Source organism: Ambystoma mexicanum, chromosome 1p, assembly GCF_040938575.1.
Source record: "Ambystoma mexicanum isolate Mex_15411 chromosome 1p, UKY_AmexF1_1, whole genome shotgun sequence".
Lineage (NCBI taxonomy): Eukaryota > Metazoa > Chordata > Amphibia > Caudata > Ambystomatidae > Ambystoma > Ambystoma mexicanum.
The window spans coordinates 1,203,224,363-1,203,248,362 of NC_090921.1; the positions used below are offsets into that span (position 1 = coordinate 1,203,224,363).

The window sequence follows — 24,000 nt, forward strand, 5'->3', positions numbered from 1 at the left end:
GTATATATATATATGTACAGATAGGCAAGCAAACATTGGTCTACATGGACAGACATATCGGTGTGAAAACAAGGTATGGCAAAATTGATTTTGATAAAGTGGTGGTTCGATATATAGACAGACAGATCAGAATCAACAATACATTTATACAATTTTTTGTAAGAGATGTATGTTATTATTCATTTTGAAATGGTTACTCTAGAGAATACTCTTCTTTAGACAGACTATTTACAATCCCTTTTTCAAGGACATCCCATGTTGACCAATTCCAATGAGGCACAGAAGTGGATCTATCAATCTTCTCACTCCCTGTCCTTTCTGCAAGATAAATACTAATCTAGTCCTGTGTTACTGTATTCAGTCTAGTTGTGACTGAGCTTATAGTTGTACAATTTGTATTTTTCTGTTTCTGATCAATATCCATCTTTAAGACTTATTAAGTATACACAAATGTACAAATATTAGAAATTATTTTATATATATATATATGTATATATATATATTGTTTTAAAAATATTGATTCCTTATGTTTATCTATTCCAAAATATGTCATAATTAAAAGATTATCTTCAAATAACTTGTATATACCCATTACTTGATAACACTTAGGGGGTCATTACAAGGTTGCCGGTTCAGTAATGAAGTGCCAGTAAAAATGTATACCAGTACTTTTAATGGACTGGCAAACTACAACTTCACCAGTAGGGGTGACATATTTACCCCTACCAGCAAACAAATGCTGTATTACTGCTACAGTAATACCAATGCAAGTAATACAGGCAAAATCCACCCATAGGGTCCTACGGGACTCCATACAATGGGGATCTACCTCTGGCACCTGACATCTTAACATGCCGGTATTACCCGATGTCAGGCACCAGAAACAGTATTACCATTTGCTGGTGTCCTGGCGGTAGTACCACCAGTATACTGCCAAACTTGCAATGACCCCCTTAGTTGTCAAATTTGTCACTTGTTTGAATATCTGAATAAAAATGTTAAAGTGCTCATCATCTATGTTCCTTTTCATTGTTTTATCAATTACAAATGATACATTATGCATTTTTCCTAAGAGAAATGAAACATGTATATGTACATTTGAAAACACAATTATATTTCTTGAACATTTAGAATGAACATTGCAGACATAGAAATGTGAAAATTACATGTATTGATAGAATATTTATTAATAGTATCTATTTTTCTTTTTTAAACTGACCAATTTAGATTAAAAAGATTGTTATTGTATCCATTACACCAATGCAAACATACTCCGAAGAAATATATATTTTTTAAACATATTGTAATACTTTTATATTCAATTAGTAACTTTTATATTACTCAATTAGCAAATACAGAATAAATAATTTGAAATGTTTTTAGTCCTATTGTTTACAACAGTACACTTCATTTAAATGTTGATGTCAACTTTTCAACAAGTAAAATTTTTGGAGGACGAACCACTTGGGCAATGTTCTGTGGCTTAGACTGGCCCGTGGACAGAAATTCAGGTGCCAGTCCATGCGTTTGAATAGCCATGACAGTTATGGTGAGATCTTTCACAAAGTCAAATTCCATTTGATGTAATTTGGACTTTTCAATCCATTGTTTTAATATTTTGGTAAAAGCCATGATGTAACGGAGCATACCGAAGGTTCCTGTGGTTTTGGCTTGTTCCCTTCCATTGTTCTCATTGTGTGTTAGTACAGCCTTGTTCTGGCCTCGATACCATCTATGCTGAAACGCAACCTTTTAGGTCTGGGTTTTTGGCACATGCTATTAAACCTCCAAATCACCAGTGTGGCAAAATTTCACCAGGCCCTTCAAATCTCTGGTAAATGTTTTGTCACACACAATCTTTACACCCCTCCTCACTTTACAAGTGAGGAGGGGATCCTTGGACTAACCACTTTGTCTTATTTTCGTGGTCCACACTGAAAGGTCCATGTACACACTCATGAACATGCTCGTTCTCCTCCCATGAGTGATGTTTGAACAATGATGGATAATTGAACACCACTTTTTCAAAGATGGTTGCTAATTGACTACAACCATTTTAAAATTTCTTCAAAACCCTTCTTTTTACCAGCATCTGATATTTTTGGGGATATTGATTTTGCTACGTGCCATACATCAAATTGATGTTTTATGTTCCTTAAGTGATCTCCCATGGCCTTTGCTATTGTGACGTGCCGGTTAGTAGCTATTAATTTTATTTTTAATCCCCTTGATTGCAGCAGTTAAATTGATCTGATGAAACCATATTTCTCTATGGCAGCATAAGAGGTACATTTAGAGACTTGCACCGCAACAGAACTCACCATTTTTTGTGTGTCCATGCCCTGGAACGAAAACCCAGAACTGTCACACTGTATATGGCCAGAAAGCCTGATCCTGGTTCCCAAGAGAGCATTATCTATGGATATCTGTTCAAGATTCCATGACTGACTAATAGCGGAGAACAAGACATTTCTCTGATAATTATAGTGATTGGTTTCCACCAGAAATGAGGTTCAACCAACAAATATGCAGAAAATGGAAATCTTACTGAACATTGATCCACTGAACAAGAAAGCTAATGAACAAAGTCCATTTCCTTTCTGCACTTTTACAAGTATGGGTTGTGCCGACCATGAAAAAGTGTTATGTTAGTGGACACAGCTTCCCCTGATCTTCAGGTTAGTTCCTGTGACGTGTCGAGTAAACTTCACCAATGGCTCACCACAAATCCCCCCATGAATCATAGGGTCGTATTTAATGTTGTGTTTTAATCTGCAGCAGGCAGATGTCTAAAACAACATATTTAGGATCACATTTGAGCCAATCGTCCTGTAGTTCAGTTGTTTGAAATTCGATGACAGTGGATAATTTCTCCACACTTGGAATACTGACGTCAGAGACAAGAAGATATTCCTCTGTCAATTGTGAGGATTCTTCAACAAATTTATTGGTAAAAAAACACATTATTTCTTCCACAGCTTTAAATTGTTTTGAAGGTGTGAATTGTGTCATCGGATCTACACACAATGTGTAAACATCTCCTGTATTCCCTGTCAATTCTTGTGGATTTTGTGTGTAGTAGCAATGGTCCATGGTTACTTTTCATGGTTTGCTGTTTATTTTCAGCTCAAATTCAGGCCATTTCCATCACAACTCTAAACCCTGGTATGATTATGCTCTGCTTGAAACATTACTTGCTCCCAATTATCATTGGTTTGGCCAACAACATCATTTGTTTGCGGTTTTGTCTGAGACTTCCTCTTTCTCTTCCTAGTCATCTAATACACCATAAAAATGCATTGTTTCTTTCACACTTAGTGGCCATATCAATGGCAATATTAAAATGTATTATCAATGTAAACATCTAAAAGTAAAATCCTTTGCATCATTTAAAAAGAAAGGATGTTATTTACCTAGGTGTTCCTGCTGTGCTTTTATATAGTCAATCTTAAATCAACCATTCCTACACACAACTTAAAAGAGCATTTACAAGTGTATCTATGATGACTATCACTGTTGTTTGTATACCTTTGATAATTGTGACTCTCCCATCTCTACTGCTTATGCTGTTGACACCCAGAGCATAACCAAATCATTAAAAAAAAACAGTACTAGGTCTAAAATGAAATGTTAATTTGGAAGTCAACAAAGATCTCATCACTATAAGTAAACCTGTCTGCTGAGTTAATTTTAATACATAGTATACTGTTTTTTTAACATGTCAATTATTTTACATTCTAACTTTCATACATTTTTAAATGTATTCTTTTATGTACCACATTTGAAAATATCTAAATTACAGATTAAATTACATATAAATGTACCTGTTGGACTTCACTCATGTCACTAGTAATTGGCATTAGAGTAATCGCTTTACTGTCAGCATGAGAAAATTAAATTGATTGATTAATTCTCATTAAAAAATTGATGTATTATAAGTATTACTTTGAAAAATGTAACATTAGATGTCAATCAACATGGTATATATTAAGTACAGAGAAAGGTCTGGGAGCCCCTCTATCGAAAATGAACACGGCCAAATAACCTGTTCTATGGGAAGTGCCCAATCAGGAGGGTCTACAACCACATTTTAGCTCACTGTATCTTTCACAGAGGAGAAATAACCATTTGCGTATCAGTCTTTGTCCCACCCACAAGGGCAGTCCAGCAGTGAAATGATAGGCAATTCTCCTTTAAACAAGAGTCTGAACAGCAACCCCAGACACGTATTTTGCCTAGTCGGGCCTCATCAGTGAGGTGAATCTGTGCCTCTCAAAGCACTGTTCGCAAGGGTTCCAAGTCTGGATAACCTGGGTAAATTAGGGTAAAACCCAAAGGTCCTAAAATTGCACCGAAAGGTCTGGGAGCCCCTCCATTGAGAACAAACACAGCCAAATAACCTGTTCTACGGGAAGGGGCCCACTCAGAAGGGTCTAAAACCACATTTTAGCTCACTGTACTTTTCACAGACGAGAAATATAAAGAATGTTGATATTTAAACAATGTATGTCATTCTTCCACTATCATAGTTTTTTTCGATGGATTAATATCCATGTTGCACATCGGAATTTGAAGAGAAAAAAGTGTTTTCATATTTGACATTTTGAGTAATACTACACACCAAACAATTATATCATACAATACAGAAACAACTGTCCTACCTCATCCACAGGATGACCGGTTGCCATAGAAGAAGAGCATGTTGCTGAACTACTTGCATCATCCTAGTATTTACATTTTTAACTGTACAATGAAATGAGTGTAGGGTAGGTTTATTTACATTAATAAATCAATACCGGGATATCAGGCGGCACCGACAGAAACAGTGTTTCAGTCCGGCGGCAACCTGGCGGTAGGACCGGCGGGTTACAGCCGGACTTATAATGAGGCCCATTTTATTAATAGCAAAGTAGAAGTGTTTTTAAATGTATTTTAAACATATATACTATATTTTCATAAAAACATATAGTTAAAAAATGAAACTTTAAAGTGAAGAGAGAATCTCATCAACATGACTGATTGCCATACTTGCATCATCCTAGTATATACATTTTCAATTGTACAATGAAATGAGTGTATAAAAAGTGTATTTATATTAATAAATCAATAATGAATACAAATATTGAGAAATACTCATACATTGTTCTGTACAGCACTAATGAATTGTATTGATAGCAAAGAAGAAATGTATCCTAAGCATGTATAATATATTTGCATAAAAACAGATAGTTACAAAAATGAAATTTTTAAAGTGAAGGGAGAATATTTCTCATACTTTTCAATGTTGAAGATGGTTCCTTTATTCAATTGATGAATTCAAAACATTTCATTAAGAAAAAGATTGATTATTAATAAAGAATATACAATACAACCAAATGTCATTCAGTTAATGTGGATGGCAATGGTCCTCACTGTTTGAATATTGGAGGTGTATGCCATTTCTTCAGAGGTAAATCTGTCCTTCCATAAGAGTTTATTAATCTTACAAATGTGTATACAAATACATTTTGGTATAGTCCTAATGCATTGTTTTAACCATATTTACATGGCTGTGAACATTTTCTGCATTTAAAACATTTTTTTTAAATAATGGAGTATGAGTGAACTAGAAACTCATGTGGAAATAGAAAGAACATGTTCAGATTTACATGACAATATAGACTTCACGTTACTCCAGTTGAACAAATACATCTGTTCTTGAAATTGTGTAATATTAATCATTATGCAATTATAATTATATATATATATATATATATATATATATATATATATATATATATTATTTTAAATTTGGCAACATAGCTGTTCAATAATCACCCGAACTTTGTGCTGAAATACAGTTGGAACTGCATTGTGAAGTAATTTGCGGAGGAGTCTTGGTCGACGTTTTTGGTTATACTTTGATGGATCGAACATATCTTCACCAAAGTGCATGCAGCAGAAGCAGAATCTATTGCCCCTCACATCCTCCGCAAACATCCTTAGCTCTGCTTTCAATCTCTGATACTGGAAATCCACAGATTTTCAACCATTGTCTTATCAATAAAAGATTATTTGGGAAAATATGCATAATTGTTCCTGGAGTTTTCACCTAGCTATTATTTGGGTAACCCAAAAAGCTACAAAGATGTATTATTTTTAGAGCAGACGTTACATTTTTGATCAATTACAAAATAAAAAAAGCTATTTCCAAACATAGTGATTTGCAGTTTGTTAAATGGACTATAACATGCAATGACTAAACAGAAGAACAATTAGTTAATTTCATTCTATGGTGTTTCATTGATATAAACATATTAGTGGTACATTTAACATAATTGATGAAACAGACAGATAAGTAAGAGGGTATAGAAAACATTACATTTTATATACATAAGTACTGTTTTATATTTTTTTGCTTCCAGACCAAAAAATAGTTCAATTGTTTCATAATGGTGGTCATTGAGATAATTGAGCATTAAAAAGATATTTAAATGTATAAAAAAGATTGATTCAAATATCAAGTCCAACACACATCGCCAGTACTTACCAACAGGTATATCTTGCGTAAATTGAAGAATTGGATGAACATATTCTGCAAGTCGGATAACAAGTTGTGCGTTGATGCAGAGAGGTTTTCTTGCAAAGTTACAAGGTATTAATAGACACATGCAAAAGTGGGTTTGTAAGTTAATTTATTTTGCTTTCATGGGACTGCCCCTATATTTTATTTGCTCTTCTTCTTTTTTTAAGGTCATGATGTAAATTCTTTACATTCGATAACCTCAAATATCAAAACAGAATGTGTCAAATGCAATCAAACTATTGCTAGCAACTGCTGTCATGTGATTACTCCCTTTGATAAGGTTGTCGCAGTTGCAAGATGAATAGAGTATTAACTCCCAAGTTCTTGTCAATAGTCACATACTTGTCTCGATTAATACAGTGTCTTCAAAGGGGACAAAGGGGACTAAGGAGACACTTTGTCTGCAGTGGCCCTGGAGACAGTGGGCAACATGCAAAAGTTTCCTTTGTGCTGTAGATGGTAAACAGAACTTTGGGTCTTCCCTTCGGCCCAACCCCTTTTAGAGCACACAGTGACGGGTGCCAAATGACATTGTCACAGGAAAGAGGGTGGATGTGGACAAGGCCAATGCAAAAGTCCAGAACATAGTCAAAGGAGAACACAGAGATATGTAGATTGCAGCAAGGGTGTCTTCAAAGGACACTATGGAGACACTGTGTATGCAGTGGTCATGTGGACAATGGTCCCTAGAGGCAAGACTTTGGAGACTCGTCCATGGTATTCGACACATTGTTCATTCCCATCCGCCCAGCAACCTTGACAGCGCACAGACATAGGTGACAAATGCCAATGATAATTGAAGGTTGAGGGATTTGGGTGAGGCGATGGCAAAAGGGACGGAACATAGTCAAAGGACAACACAGGGATATGTTGTTTGCAAATACAGGGTCTTTTAACGGAACTATGGAGACTGTGTCTGAAGTGGCCATGTGGAAAATGGGCCACATGCGAAAATTCGTTTTTGTGCTTTACTATAACTGTAAATGTATTGAAAACCGTAGTGCTAGAATTTAAAAAGTGACATTTTCTTAAATTAAAACAATCATTTTGTCTTCAACATGTTTAATAAATCTTGGAATACATTTTTTTGTAAACGTGGCATGGGTGACAAGATGCATGCTTTTCTTAAGAGCTTGAAACATTGAAAAGTTAATAGTAATAGAAAAATGAAATTCAAACACATTATAAGCACATATTATTTATTTATTTTAAAATGTGTTTTTAGCTCCTTAAGTGCCAAGTACGAGGTATCTTGTCCATTTTTGCACTTTGTTTTGTGCAGTCCCTGCAATGGGGCTAAGATCCCCAAGTGCAGCGGCTGTCCTTGGGATCCCTGGCAGGGTACCCGTCCTTCCCCAGAGGGGAAAAGCTGTAACGCAACCCCGCCAGAGCTCCAGGGCTGTAGGGGGTCATATCCCTGGCCTTGGGTGGTTGAATCCCAGTGTGGGTTGAACGTCCCCAAGCCCAGCTGTGGATCCAGGGAGGCCTGGGACATTCCCCATCCTTTCCCAGAGGGGCAATCCACGGAGGTTTAACTTGCGAAAAATCGTCCCAGAATGTATTACCCACAATCCCTGGCAAAGTCTGATTTTTTGGAATTTTGTCGGGGATTGTGGGTAATACATTCTGGGCCTCTTTGTGCAAGTCGGACCTTTGTGGATTCCCACGGGTGTCCTCATTTTGGAAATGCATGGGGTTCTCTGTTTTCCTTGGTGGCTTCCACAACCTAGGTCCAAATCTGAAGGTTGTCCGCATGAGCAAAATTCCTTCAAATTTGCTGTGCTGAAAGACTTGGGGTTACCCGTATTTTAGCCTTTTCCATTTGCGCCCAGGTAGGTGCACCCACACATGTGAGGTACTGTTTTTCTTGGGACACCTGTGTGAACGCGGGAAGGTAGGCCATGTGTTGTTGGTGACGTGTTTCGGTGGGTAAGCAGAGTGCAATATGCAGAAATTGTGTTTTTTCGCCACATTTCGGACTTTACCGGGGGTTGTGGGTAATAATTTCTGGGACGATTGGCCAAAGTTAGACCTCTGTGGATTCTCACGGGTGTCCTATTTTCAGAAATACATGGGGTTCCCTGTTTTCCTTGGTGACTTCCACACCGTAGGCCCCCAAAAACTGTATGTTGTCTGCTTGAGCAAATCTGCTGTGCCAAATATTTTATTTATTTGTAAAGCGCATTTATTTGGTGTTACCCGTGTTTTAGCCTTCTCATTTTGCGGCCAGGTAGGTGCACCCACACATGTGATGTACCGTTTTCGTGGGGACACCTTGGGAACGCAGGAAGGTAGGCCATGTGTTCTTGGTGGTGTTTTTCGGTGGGTGAGCAGAGTGAAATGTGGGAAAATTGTGTTTTTTTGCCAAATTTCAAACTTTGCCAGGGGTTGTAGGTAATACATTCTAGGCTGATTGGAGCAAGTCAGACCTCTGTGGATTCCCATGGGTATCCTATTTTTGGAAATGCCTGGGGCTCCCTATTTTCCTTGGTGGCTTTCACACCATAGGCCCAGATCTGTAGGTTGTACGCATTAGCTAAATTCTTGAAAATCTGCTCTGCCGAAAGGCTTCTGGTTACCCATGTTTTTGTCTTTTCCCTTTGCGCCCAGGTAGGTGCACCCACACATGTGCAGTACCATTTTTGTTGGGACACCTGTGGGAACATGGGAAGATAGGCCATGTTGTGTTGGTGGCGTGTTTTGGTGGGTGAGCAGAGTGCAATTGGCGTAAATTGAGTTGTTTTTGACACATTTCGGACTTTGCTGGGGGATCTGGGTAATACATTCTGGGGCGATTTGCGCAAGTCAGACCTCTGAAGATTCCCAGAGGTGTCCTCTTTTCAGAAGTAATCCCACGATTGGAGGCAGAGTTTAACAGCATGTCATGTCACCATTTTGCAGAGTTACTAAAATACTACGGAAGAGTACCATATCCATAGAGAAATTGATGGGCTTTGTAGAGATAACTCTCTACTTCCACACGTTCCACTCAACCGAACCAGCAGCATTAGAAGAATTCCTTCAAAACCTGAAAGACAGGTAAACAAATAAGAACTCTATCAAATTGCGTATAGGTTTTAATCGGAAAACGTAATGCTTGAAACACCAAAGGTTTTAAATGAAATCTCAAAATTAGAGTAATACAATTCAATAGTTATGTTATTTGCATTGCTATGCCTTTAGGTTTAAAAATATAAGTTTGAAAATGTGGATTTTATTGGAGCATTTCATTATGTTATTAGCACCTTCGGCAGGTGCACCCACCAATCAGGTTGATCAAAACCCCGACTGAATCTAACGATCCAAGCTCGGGTTCTGAGCTACCTGAGCAGTCAGCCATCTTCCCTCTTCCTCCCCACTCTCCCCACAATCTTCATGTCCCGCCCCTCCCCCTTACTACTCTGTACCGGGGCATGGTATTGCAGTGCCGCGGCCAGCACCGGACTCCACCAAGGCCACCATAGAAATGGAAGAGGGGCTCCACATCAGACCCTGACTTCCAGTTACTTGGTAGCTGTGTTGGATGAGGATCGATGCATCACTGCGACCCCATGATTCCTATAAATCTATTTCTATTGGTACCCTGAGCTATAAGCCTCTGTTCTGGCGGCATCGCCAGGTGGTAACTTCACCGGGGCCTGGCGTTAACTTGGAGCCCAGGCCATTACCACACAGTGAACCCCCCAGAAGGGGGTCTTATTGCTATATTATTTATTTAATATGCTTTTCCTTATGCTGTCCTACAGATATCCACTTCCGTACATATATCTGTCCTCTCATGCAGGTTCCTCAGTGTGTAGTCATTTATATTTAACAATGTAAAGGGGGTGTTGTCCCACTTTTTGCTTGAGGACCGTATCTCCTCCTTTTCCCAAAACTGCCTCCTCCTTGCCTTTTTGAAATGATTTTTTTCTTTTGATGTTAGAATTAGTTGGCGCCTCTTCGTTTTACACAGCAACCACATTAACTCTCCCCTCCTGATTAACATTGACTGATAAATAATTCTTTTGAACTGTGGCCTCACTTTTCGGCTTCAGACCTTTGTGTTTTTAACATTTAATCAAACTATAAACTTTTTTTTTAAATGTAATATCAGATACCATACAGCCAAACAACAATCATTCTTAAGGCATCCACATTGTAGTGTCCTTTTTTAGGATACCCTTCTTTATTGAAGCACTTGCTTATATTCTCATTTTAGCTTTTAGTGACCTTTTTCCTTGGCGGAGTGGCTTTATTATATCTCCATGTGAAGGTTGCACTATATCCTTTTGTCACTTTTTTTTTTTTTAAACAATCTCTTTATTTGCATTTAATGATTAGGTACATACATCGTGCAGTCAAATTATTTTGTTCATGTTGTAATTCTTACTTTGCGGCAGAGGGGGCGCTAGAAGGCGTTAGCATCTCTGATTAATTAGCAACCCCCACTTCCGCCCCTTCTCTGGCATTCCATCTGTGCCCAAAACACTTGTAACAGTAACATTCCCCAAAACAATCCCCTCCCCCCCCCAACCTATGAGCTGCTCCCAACTGGTTCCACTTGTCCAGCACTCCTAAAATTGTGCCGCATGCTTTGAGTCTAGGCCTTTTGTCTCTTGACATGTTTAAAACCATGTGTTAGGGTACATGGTGTATCGCAGATCTGTTTTAGAGGGCCCATGATCAGCCCCCCTAAGTATATTTGTCTATCAGTTCACTGAATATTCGTACTCTTGATGCTCTTAAAGGGTTCTGTGGCTGTTTTGTCATATTTTTAACTCAATATTCCACCGGTTCTCTTACTTGATTGTGTTATATTCTTCTCCTTTTAAGCAAGTCATTATAGGTGGGGATTTGTGCTTACAGAGGAATTCTCATTTTGGCTGCAGTCTCACCGCATGGGTGCAAATATATGTTTTCATCTGCTTCGCAATTAAATGTCACCCCTCGTTTTATAGATGAGGCCCAGCATTTTGCATGCAAGCATAAGCTGAAACACTATGTTCCCCACCCCACACCTCTCTCCATCGTCTTGGGCATATATGACTCTTCTCCCATGTAAAATGTGTGACGTCCCCTGCCTGACTCTGGATACTAGCCGGGCTGAGACTCAGGGGGCCAAGTACTGCCTCAAGCCAATGGATGTTGGTTAAAGGACAGTATGGGGAGAATTAGCTAGTATTGCTCCCTAGTATCTGACACAGGATAGCAGAGAATCACAACGTGTCACTAGTGGCATGGTAATAGGAATGCCACTGTCAAGGGGGAGAGAGGTAAATGTCACTTTCAACCTTGGGTTGGCAGCCGAACAGAGCAGTGTCAGACCTAGGACTTCCACAGAGCTAGTTGGGTGAGTTGAGGGCGGACCTTGGAGGAGACTTTTGGAGTATGTGGAAAGAGTGAAGGTAAGGTGATGCGACTGAAGGGCTGGTACACGTGTGGCTGTTTGAATGTGAGTGAGAGAATGATTGAAGATAATTTTGGAGCCAGAGAAGGAGGGGGAAGAAAGAAAGAGAGAAAGAAAGAAAGAAAGAGAAAGAAAGAAAGAAGGAAAGAAAGAAAGAAAGAGCTAATTTAGTGTAGGGAAGAGTGGGATCATGAGTGAAGCCAATAAGGGCAGAAGGGAGCTAGAGAGTGAGAATAGGAAGAAGCTGAAGAGTAGAGACAAGAAGATCACATGTGGAGAGAGAGAAAGAGAGAGAGAGAGGTGGCAGGTGCGAGTGAAGAAGCTGAGCAAGCGGGGGGCAGGTGATGAACTCTTTTATCACCTGTGCTGGACTTGTATTTAGTCTAATGATGTTGTCGTTACTCGTAAGTGGGGGATTATCAATAGGAAACAAAGAATGAGTATAGAACTACCCCTCCCTGTTGTGTCCAGACCTTGTGTCACCTCGAACACAAGTGTGGATGTGGAATAAGTGCTGCACTGAGTCGCACATATTTATTATGTTAAAAAGTATTCAAATTTATTTTACAACATTCCATAATAAATGGTCAGCACAATTCATGACAATGGACAACAATGTAACATGCATATCACATTTAACATAACATTTTGTTCATAGGGTACACTGTTCCTAATTGTTTAAAGTGCATACATGCACTGTGGGGTTAGTAAATGAGTGTGCTTTTAATGCAAATGACGCGTTCTTAAAAAATCACATATAGGATGTACCTAAAGTGGTTATACCAGCATACTGTCATGAAACAAGACCACTATATCGTCAAGTACTAGACTAACTACTGACCTGGAGCACCGTCACTGAAGAGTTCTTCCAATAACTGTAACCTTCTGTTGAGTAAATGCTACAATCAGAGGGATCAAGTAATGGGAAGATAGGACCGACCTGCGACACACCGGCTGTAAGGCAAGAACAATGCGTTAGTGCTCACAAACAAGTAACTAGACTTTAAACGAAACTTCTAGAACCAGACCCACCTCAACGAGATGATAGCAGAGGTGAAAAAAATGGGTAATGAGAGGCAGCTGGCAGCGGTCCTAGAATACCCCAGACGATATCTAATGGAAAAGGAAACCCACTTTAACTAAGATGAGATGTAAAGTTTGACAATTGTACAGGGTAAGTATCAAGAAATCAGGTCTTAACGGGGTATGATTCAATGGATAGTCTTGAATTCAGCCAGGTCCAACAATGCAGGAAATCAATCCACAAGGTACCACCTGTCCCGATGGCATGAGGACACCTAAAAGTCAGCAAGTCAGGAAGCGTCTCAAGTCCAAGTGCTGCAAACACTAGAGTTCACAATCCAAAGGGAAATGCAGATGGAATCCCATGACGTCCTAAATGACAAAATGTCCTTGCAAATGGAACAGGTGTGTAGAGCAGAACGGAGGAAACAGTCCAGGTGACAAATCGGTGTAGGTAACAGATAGGCAAGAACAATGACTAGACGTAAGGCAAGGATAACTTGAGTGGTCCGAGATCAGCAACCTGCGTGCAAAAATGTACTCAAAACGTTAGGCAAATGCAATCCGCGTGAAGAAGCAGAGTCATCATGAACAGGCAAGTAGCAGTACCAAAGGAGTAGAGAAACCAGAGTCCATGTAACGAAAGCCGGGTCAGGGACCTAGGAACAAGAAACAGACAAGCAACACAATAATCCAAAAGGCGCTGATCAGAAGCATTGCAGTGTTTCTCAAGGCAGACTTTATTTTTTGAATGACACGCGTTAGAGCGACAGGAAACCATGTGACTCATTGACGTGCGCGTCATACGCCTCTGGTTGCGAACAGAGAATGGCTTTGCTCGTCGCCATGGTAACCACCATCAGTGAAAGAACGGGGCGAACGTTCTGGGCTTTGAATGCACAGTAAAATGGTTACATGGTGTCTATCTACATGACATTTGGACACCCCACCCCTTTACCTGGATTTCAGCGGTTTCGCACATGATATGGCTGCCTGGAATTGGCGAAACATCAATGTGGTCATAGAAGGACCAGACAAGGCTAATTTTAAGTGTCTCGATGCTAGGAACAAAACTCTCTGAAAGACATATTTCAAGCCCTTAGGAACTTCTGTTTCTAAGATAGTTGCCCTGCAAAGCACCACACCGCGCCAAGGTGAGGCAACAATTGGGGAGAATGCACTGAAGGTCCCAGTGTGCTGCAGCACACCTACTCTCGTCTCCTCTCCATGTCTGCTCTGGAATACACGCCAGCCAACACGCTCCCATTCTCAGTGCAATTTGCTGCAGAGTGCAAAGCACATCAAGCGATAAGCGACTCAGAGCAGCGACCTACAGGATCATTAATTTTCAACAATTGATGAGTGTCATCATGTCTGTCTACAGTACCAGTACGGGTTATGAGTAGTGTTTGCTAGTCATTCATAAAAGCGATGTCACGTATATATACACCCAAGACATAAAATAACATGCATTATAAAACCATTAAAATGTCAACTTGACAGGTACGTTGATAAACATAATTGGACTTTAATTGACAAGTTTTGGGTGACAGAGTTCTGTCTCACTCCAAGAGTGAAATTATATACTTCCCGTTAAACACAAGGTAGCACAATATGGTACTACATTAATCACGTATAAAATCATCAAGTGCTAGATCGTACATCTTACATAAACAGATTAGGATAAAGGCGCAATCAATCCAAACAAAAAAAGTTTATATCGATCATAAAAAGAGAAACCCATTAGACTTTCTTTTCAATCATGAAATAGTCACATTAACTAGTTATCCCACTCCAAATAAAATAAAAAAAATAAAAAAATAAAAAAAAACATGGGTGTGCAATAGCCTCCAATGACACCTAGTAAATTACGGGTTAGGACAACAATAAACGTTTTCTGACAGTTATGATAAAAGGGACGAACTCACTGATGGTGTGTCTACCCAAAGCCGGTATACTAGTGCCGGACGGCATTGCGTGAAAATCATTTCCCTCAGTATTGGCTTCAGCGTCCCTGCTCTGATATCTTTGTAAGCAGGCCATAAAAATACAAAATGCATTAGATCCCCTGCCAGTGCACAGCAAAGTAAGATTGTGTCTTCTGGTTCCTTGGAAAAGTTCGCCATGACCGCTCTTAGAAGGCAGTTAAATCTTGCCCTTGTAATGGCATTTTTTTCATGACCGTGATTGGACCACAGAAAGTAATTTTGCATAAGGCCAGTAGATAAAACTACATGTTTGCAATTAGAGATATATGTGCTACCAGCAGTCTGCTCCATTGTGTGAAACGTTGGGTTCCAGGATGGGGGTGGGAGGAGCTGCAAAATTAGTTCCTGCATTATTTTTTTCTAGCTGGGATTTTACATTCTGGAGCCATGCTATTCCATTTGCACTACGTTGGTAATTAAAGCCTTTGTAATACTCTGCTTAAGTCCTCCCTTGATGCCTACCACACTCTGAGCCAGTGTTGAGTGGGCAGTAGCTTCACCGAATTTTCGATGAAGTTTAATCCCTGTTCCAAGTGAACACAATAGTTAGATGCAGAGCATGGCAAACCTAGGAGTTTTTGGTGTAGCAATTTGCATCCAAAACTCCAACAAGGTGGCCCCATACATGGCCATAGCACTGGCCTTGCAGTTGTACACATTCAGGATTATTTGTAAAGGCTGAGATCTAATCATGTTTTGATAATTGTTTCAATCCTTGCAGGTGATATTGGACCATAGCATGTTTCCCCTCATGCATACTGGTATCCTCGGACCCTATAGAGCGAGATGCAGAGTTGAAGACCATGTTGCATGTACTGATGGGCACAATAACTGTGATGGATCCAAAACTAGACACACTATCGGTCACATTTGGGGCCAGTTAGCATACACATTTACAAATCCACAGCAGAGTTGCAGAAGTAGAACAGAGTACTGGTTTGGCAAACATTGAAAAATGCTATTGCCGTTGTTCAGTCCTGAAATAAAGACTTGCAGTTACAGCCTAACATAAACAATATTCTCATTCAGGGGTTTGTAAAGACAGCTGTGAGAGGTCCAATGGAGATGTTTATGGAGAAAATCTTCCCTGACATCCTTGGAAAGCCGGTATTATTTCTGCCCTTACTGATTGAGATGGGGCACCAGTTTTTGGGACCAAGAGGCCGATCATTGCCAGAATATTTAATTACAGTGGCTGTGATCCTATACTTAGATGGCTATGGATGTTGGGGAAATACTGTTAAAAATACAATGATTCATATATACCTAGACTTCAGCACAGCAGCACATGCAACTAGGAAAACCTTTATAGAGATTAAAAGTCCAATGCGAAATTAAGGAACTCAACATTGGATGTTATTTCCATCCAAATAATAAATTGTGTACCAGGTGAAAGCGCATATCTTTCCCTTGCTGCATGATTGCACATCAGTTTTTGGAAAGGTGGATCCATGCACATAAATCTCGGGCTGGAATGACATTAGGTCATCGGCCGCCAGACTCGTAAAATGTTACCAGCATCTGATTTCCCAGTGTCAAGTGTTAGGAAGAATTATATGCAGTACCCTTTGGGAACACCACACACAATTAGGATTACAAGTGACAGTACAAATTGACCTTTGGTACAAGCCTGTACTACACAGTAATGTGGTAGCGATGGCTGAGCAGCCAGACTTATCTCAAGAGTAAAGTGAACAGTATCAATAGTTACACAAATGACATCAATTACTATGATTCAAACAAACACTGATTCAAGGTTTTTGAGTAAAAGAATATACATTTATATACACATCAGTTATTAATCATTTCACTGTTATCAAGCAGCTGAAAGATCACAATCTTACTGCACCACATCACACCCAATAGATTCTGGACAAGTTAGGCTGAAAATGAAGTGTGAGCAAAATGGCACTCCAATAATTTAAAAGGGAGGGAAAGACAAAGTTAGGCAGAAATTGAGCAGCACCGACAAGTAAGTAAGCAGGGCAATCTAGAAAAAGGAACTACAGTGAGGAAATCAAATTTGAGGGGGCTGGCCCAAAGTCAATGGACCAAAGTCTTTGCAGAGGATCACACATTTCAGGGTAGTGCGCGGTTAAGTGTTTGCCAAGAGTTCAGAACAAAGTTGGTCAGACGAAAAGTTACTTTAAAGAATAAAGAAGCACACGGATTGGCAAAATATTTCACACACTTTCACCGCGGCTGGATGAAACGAACAACCGTGTTAGCACAGTACCTTCAGAGCAGCAGAATGCTGTAGTTGCGGCAGACGTTCCTAACAGGTCCTGCAGGCTCACCGTTCCTGAAACGATTGTCGGACTGACAAGAAGGAGGAAACCGGAGGGTCCTGCACTGCCTAGGAAAGAAACCAGCAGCAGAGCAAAGCGATGAATAAAAGGTGCGCTCCTTAAAACCCAAGCACGGTCCAAGCCTCCTGGCTATGCACTGTAGCTGTGCACAGCAAAATCGGAGGGAGGCCTGGCTTGCTGTTTGGCGAACCGGTTGTTCCCACCAGCTCAAGTGGAGAAGATTCCTTGCAGATCTTCCCTGTCATCAAAGTTTGGAGATTCGGACCCGCAGCAGGGCTTCACCGGGAGGTTCAGTCGTGTTATGAGTCGTCTTCTGTCAGCTTCTCTTCGGTTCTCTCGATAAGTGGCAACTCTGCCTTCTCAGTCCCAGAGACCTGCGTTTTATGCAGTTTTCCCCCATTCACACAGCCTGGCTGTCAATCACACAGCAGGGTGGCTGTCCCGCCAGGACAGTCACCACAGGCAATCATATCACATCCTGTCTCCCTCAGATATTCAGGCGCCTAAGGAGGGCTTCTGTGTAGAAGCCCGCCAAAGGACGGCGAACCAAGGAATCAAAACTGGTTTGGCGTGCAGAGAAAAACACAAGCACAACTTTTACAAAAAGAAATGGTGAATAAACCCAGCCGGAACCTTATAAAAGTAAATATGGTCCAGCGGGTTTAAGTTCGAGGCTACTAAGATAGCCTAAAACAATACCAGGATTATTTAAGATAACCGTGGTAGGAAAAATAGAGTGGTTACCACTGCCACCAGCCAAATCTTAATGAAAAGGGAACAAATCGATGTTCCATGAGAAACAGACAAAAAGGGATACCTATTAACCCTTTCCAGAACTCTATGTAAGATAGTTTGTACTAGTTCTATGAGTAAAAAAAGACTAATAAAATCAATGACAACTTTACATGTTCTGGGAGACAGTAGTCATTCCCAGAAAATGGAGTCGGAGTTGGGAAGACTGAAAAAGACAACCCTGTGTCACTGCACTGAAGGTGCTGTGTGACACACAGTAAAAAGATGATGCCTATAGAGAAGGGGAAGCTCCACAGTCTATGAACACTAACATGTAAAACACACACAACAAAACACATGTAAGAGTGGGAAAAAAGGCTCACACTCTTACTAGGTAAAAAGATAAATCCAAGAAATCCAGCAAAGCTGCTGAGGGACTCAGTAGGTAAGGGAAATTCGCCATTTTGGAGAATTCCCCCTAAAACCAAGTACTTGCTTTCAATCACATCGGTACTCAAAACAAATTCCCTCACAGGTTTGAGAGTCTGTCTGCCGTGCCCAGTGTCCCCATTTCTAGGCTGACTCACCGGTTGTTGCCCTGAAGTTAGCAGAAGGCATGAGACTTCCTCTCTTCTGTGCTATGGCTTGTGCCCGTTAAAATGGAAGACCTGATGGGCTACCCCAGGGGTACCCATGACAACCAGATAGTTGAGTTTGCCCATCTTGGAGATTATTCTGAGGGGTCTAGTCCACCTGTCTGCCAAAGCTCAAGGCTTGGTGTGCCCAATAACAAGGTTCTACTGGTGCCCAGTCCACCTGTGAGGCTTGAAGGTCATGCCAGTACTTGTTCAGTTCTTGGGTAGCCTTGACATGTTCTAATGCCTGGCCCATCATATGTGCCATCCTCCTTCTGAGGCCTAACACATTGCCCTCCACTTGCTTGGCAGGACATGCAGGGGTGGCTTTCAAGCCTTCTCTAACTAAGGCAATGGGACCCCTCATTGGATGTCACAAGAAGAACTAAACAACCTCCTATGGTACCACTCTATAGGCAAACAGAAGGCCTGGTAATAGATGGGCCATATTTCCTTCCCAGAGGCTCTTCCAAAGCACTAACAATGTATGCCTTTGAGAATTTTGTTAAATCTCTCAATCAGACAATTGGTCTGGGGGTGGTAGGATGTAGAGAACTAGCAAGTTACACCATACTCCTTTAACATTGCTTGCATGAAACTAGACATGGAGTTGCATCCCCTGTCAGAGACTTCCTCTTTAGGGAAATCCAGTCTGGTAAAATTTCCCAGGAGAGCCCTGGCAACCAACTTGGCAGTTTTTGTCTGAAGTGAATAGCCTCAGGGAACCTGGTGGGTGGATCAGCAACTACCAGGATTAAACTCTGTCCACCTGATGTAGGAGAGTCTAAGGGACCATCAACAATGATGCCTACCCTCTCACAGGGTGTGACAACCACTGGCAAAGGCTGCAGTGGGGCAATGACACTGCCCTCCAATCCTGTAGACAACAGACAAGTGGGGCAAGTGCTACAATGGGCTTCCACTTCTACTCCCATCCTCAGTAGAAGTGGCTTTAGAGCCTATGCTTGGTATTCTTAGTGGCAACATTACCGGCCAGGGGCACCTCATGGCCAAATGCAAAAAGAAGGGTCTGTGAACCTGGGGAACAACCAACTTTTTAATTGTGCCAGGTACTGGCTCGGTGGGTATAAAATGAAGGAGCTTAACATCCCAATAAATCTTTAAAGCCCTCAGCACTTCACCTTGTGCCTGGGCCTGTCTTTTCATACCCCCATGAGAGTGGCACTCTCTTTGACCCTTAGAAAGATTCCTGCTAGAGGGTCTCCCTTCAGCTTGCAGGCATTGAAGGTTAGAGTGATCCTCTGGGTTGAATACCTCTACCTGAGGAGGGTCCTTGGGCTCTTTCCCTTCAGGAGTTGAGTCTAGGGTTAACACTGGGTTCAGTCCCTCAGGAGCTTGGTCCACAGTGGGCACTGCTGAAGCAGCCAGTAGATAAGAGGCCCCTTTGACAGAGGTGTCCTTCTTGTTCCTGCTTCTTGCCTTGGATCTCACTGACTATCAGTAAGACCCTGTTTGGCCTGAAGCAGCCAGGGGTGGCCCATCAGAAAACAACCCCAACTCTGCTAGGGCATTTACCAAAAGCATCTGGGCAGGCACATTGGGCCTCATTATGACCCTGCCCATCTGGAAATAAAGTGCTGATATTCCCATATACCGCCACTTTTCCGGACTGTCAAAGTACACATTTTCTGGTGGGGGTTAACTGGTTTACCTTCAGTCAAGAGCTGAGGGCAAATCAGCCCCCACTGGCAAAGAAATTATGGTATTACTGGCACTGGAAATAGCAGTGACGGTAATACCTGCAATCCCCATATTGGAGTCCTGTGGAATTACCATAATTATCGTCGGGATACCAGCAAACCTTTAATGACCTCCATTGTCTTGTACAATTACAGGTAGTTTGGCTGTCTTGTCATCAATCTGGATGGTGACTAATGGTAGAGGGGGACGTTTGGCAGGCTGACCAGCTAACCTGGTGGTTCCTAGAAGAGCACCTACATAGTCCTCTGCCCTGAGCAGGATCCTGTCCACCACTGTCATGCTAGACACAGTGTCTCTTAACTAGCTGACGGCTGGCCATTAATGAAGACATTTCTCAAAAATCTCTAGATATTCAGTGGGATAGTATTCAGTAGTTCTGAGTACGGAGTACTGATCCCTGGTCCCAAGGGAAACTAAGGAAATCTCTGCAGCAACACCAAATGTGATTCCTGGGGACCGGGGGAGGACAGTGGCCTCCACCTCAGGCATAGGGTAAGGATAGGTCCGGCTGACAGCCTTGACTCCAAGTGCCTTACCCTTAGAACTGGAGTCACCCTTCCTGAGATCCTTGGCCCCACATCTCCAACAAGTGGCAGGTGTGTGAGGAACTGAATTAGAATCACTGGGAGTTTGCTTTGCAGCAGGGGGACTACTAACAGTACTCCCACCCCCACTAGACTTATCCCCACTACATTTGTGGAATTTAGGAGAGGGACATTTTGGTATTTTTGACTGTGGATGCTTTTTGGGCTCCTCAGGTTTCTGAGCGATCCCTTTTCTTTGTCCTTTCCACTGGGATCCTTTGGGGACTCCCAATGGGAAACCCACTTGTTAGCCAGCCTTGTCCACTTAAACAGATCTAAAATGTTCTGGTCAGCAATGTACTGACACAGGTCTAGTTAACAAGCTTCAGAAAAATGCAAAAAAATTCAGAGGTAAGATAACTCAACAAAGGACCTCATATATATCAATCAACATCATATGGGGATGCCTCACCAAGTCAACCCAGACACATTCTCTCTGCTCTTATGTTCCCTGAACCTCTTAAGGTACTGGGTTGGTGTCTTACCAAAGCAACTGTCACACACTGATATTCGCCTCTTTCTTCCACACTCAGCTTCAGAATACAGTCATAACCAGTCTGAGGTACTCTACTTAATAAACACTCAGCCCAATCCTTATGGTCAGCATCATGGATATCACAAACCATCTAAAATGCCTCTATACATTGGAGAAAATCAGAACTCTCCACAATCCTTCTTAAACTTGGTAGCAGAAGACCTGACACTATCAACTGGTCTAGCTGAAGTATCCATCTTAGCTATCTCCAGTTGCAGTCTGTGATGTTCTGTGTCTCTGTCTTTGAGCACTACTTCCTGTGCCAATTCCTCCTTTTCCGACTCAGCTTCTGTTTCCAACTTGTTGTAATGAAAGGCTAACTTTTCTCTTAATAGATCCAATTTTACAAGTTCAAGCTTCAGGGCATCCCCCTGAAGAGCAATGCTGGGTTTGGGAATAGAAGTGGCAGGAGAGGTGGCCATCCCAGCAGTAGAATCTGTAATAACCCTGGGGCAAAGTCCCCATAAGAATCTTCTCCCACTTCATCAAGAGTATTACAATCAGTCTGGTAATCCACACAGGCAGCTATAAGCTGTGCCTTAGACTTACCCTCAAAGCCCAATTATCTCTTTTCAGAAGTACTCTGTAGAGCGTCTACACTCATTCTACAGCAAAACAAAAGAGGTTATAGATGGAAGGTTTAGAATTAATCTTAACCCCTGGCATTGCTCTGGACAACCATCCAGACCATCGCTCTTTGCCTGCTATGCCATTACAAAAGGGGAACGGCCATATGCAAATCAGGCTTGGTCCCAATTATAGGCACTTGAAGAAGGAAGTAGTGGTTTATTCCTAGAATAGGTCTGAATCTCAGGAATCTTTTTAAAGGGATATTCCAGCAAAAAATGTTATTTAAAAAATAGATAGGCAACATAAAAAAAAAATACTAGCACTTTTTTTTTTAAACTTCCTATGTAAAATTTTGAGCTATTCAAGCTCAAAATTCGCAAAAGCAAGCACATGGGCGCATCCATTTTGTGAAATGGATACCCGCCTGTGCTGGCTTTTGCTTTTGCGGCACTAATGAAGGAAAAGCCAGCCAGCTGTAGTAAACAAAAGCTACCGCTGGGTGGCTTTTCCTTTATTGGTGCTGTACGCGGAGGACGGGGACCGGAGACCAGAGCAGGAAAGCTGAAGCTGAATCTCGGTAAGTGCTATTTATTGTTTTTTAAAAATAAGCACTAGCTGTGTTTTTTTTTCAAAGTTTTCCGGGCTGGAGTAGCCCGGAAAACTTAGAAATAAAACCGCAGCTTTAAAAACGTTGTATTTATGTTTGCGGTCGCTTTTGAAGCGACCGCAAACATAAATACAACGTTGTGTTTGAAAACGCTGCGGTTGTTCTTTCCAAGTTTCTCAGGCTCCTCCGGCTCGGAGGAGCCTGAGAAACTCAGAAAGAAAAACCGCAGCGTTTTCAAACACAACCGTGTTGTGTTTCTGCCTGCTGTGGCTATCACTTTGGGTCTCCGGTGAGCACCGGAGACCCAAAGTGAAAGCCAAGGCAGGCAGAAACACAACGAGGTTGTGTTTACATGCCGCAGTGTTTCTGCCTACAGCTGATTTCCCATTTGGGGCTCTCGGGCTCCCCAAGGGGGGCCCCGAGAGCCCCAAATGGGAAAGCAGATTTAGGCAGAAACACAACCGCGTTGTTTCTGCCTGCCTTGGCTTTCACTTTGGGTCTCCGGTGCTCCCCTGGGGGGAGCGGGTAAACCCGCCGCCACCGTTGTTTCCATGCCGGGCGATCACAACTCCTGCAGGCGGGAGGTGATGTTCCTGCCAGGTTTGACCTGGCGGGTTTAACACCACCCGCCTGCAGGCGGACGAGGAAACACCAGCAGCATTACGAGATGCTGCCGGTGTTTCCATGATCCCCATTCCCATTGAGCCCAATAGCACTCAATGGGAATGGTAATATGAGTCCGGCAGTAACCAGGCGGTTTTACCACTGCGGTTGCCGCCGGAATCGTAAGTTGCAGTAATCAATCTGACTAAGGACTAAGGTTGCAATCACCGGAGCACGAAGATGATAACGGATATACTGCAATACCTTTCTAAGAATCTTCAGCTGAAAATGACCCGCCTGACAAACTGAGCGGATCTTTGAAGACATAGAGAGAGAGGCAGATAATCTAACACCAAGATTCTTTACAACAGGCACAGCCACAGGAAAAGTGCCAAAGGAAGAGTACCAAAAAGATGAAGTCCAAAGACAAGTGACAGAAGCAGAGCCAACGACCAAGTCCTCAGACTTACCCCCATTCCATTTAAGCTAATTGTTGCTCATCCAGCCCCCAACTGCCTGCAGGCACTCTCTCAGCTGAGTGGCATTGCAGGATGGAGAAGGTCCAGCCAAACTAAAGTCTGAGTATCGTCAGCGTAAGAGTATCATCTGAAGCCATGGGAGCGGAAAAGAGCAACAAGACGTTGGATGTAAATTTTGAACAGGGTAGGTGAAAAAGCAGAGCACCGAGGAACCCCACACAGCAAATCAGAAACAGCAAAGAGAAAAGGCTGCAGAGAT

The 24,000-nt window shown here is 41.6% G+C and overlaps 1 long non-coding RNA gene across 1 annotated transcript in view; it reads left to right on the forward strand.

The window, feature by feature from the left end:
* Window positions 1-24,000, forward strand: part of LOC138571760 (uncharacterized) — a 248,895-nt gene that overhangs the window by 62,678 nt on the left and 162,217 nt on the right. The window contains exon 2 of the long non-coding RNA XR_011303896.1: window positions 9,467-9,604. This is a non-coding gene — a long non-coding RNA (uncharacterized lncRNA). The remainder of the gene's footprint in view (window positions 1-9,466; window positions 9,605-24,000) is intronic.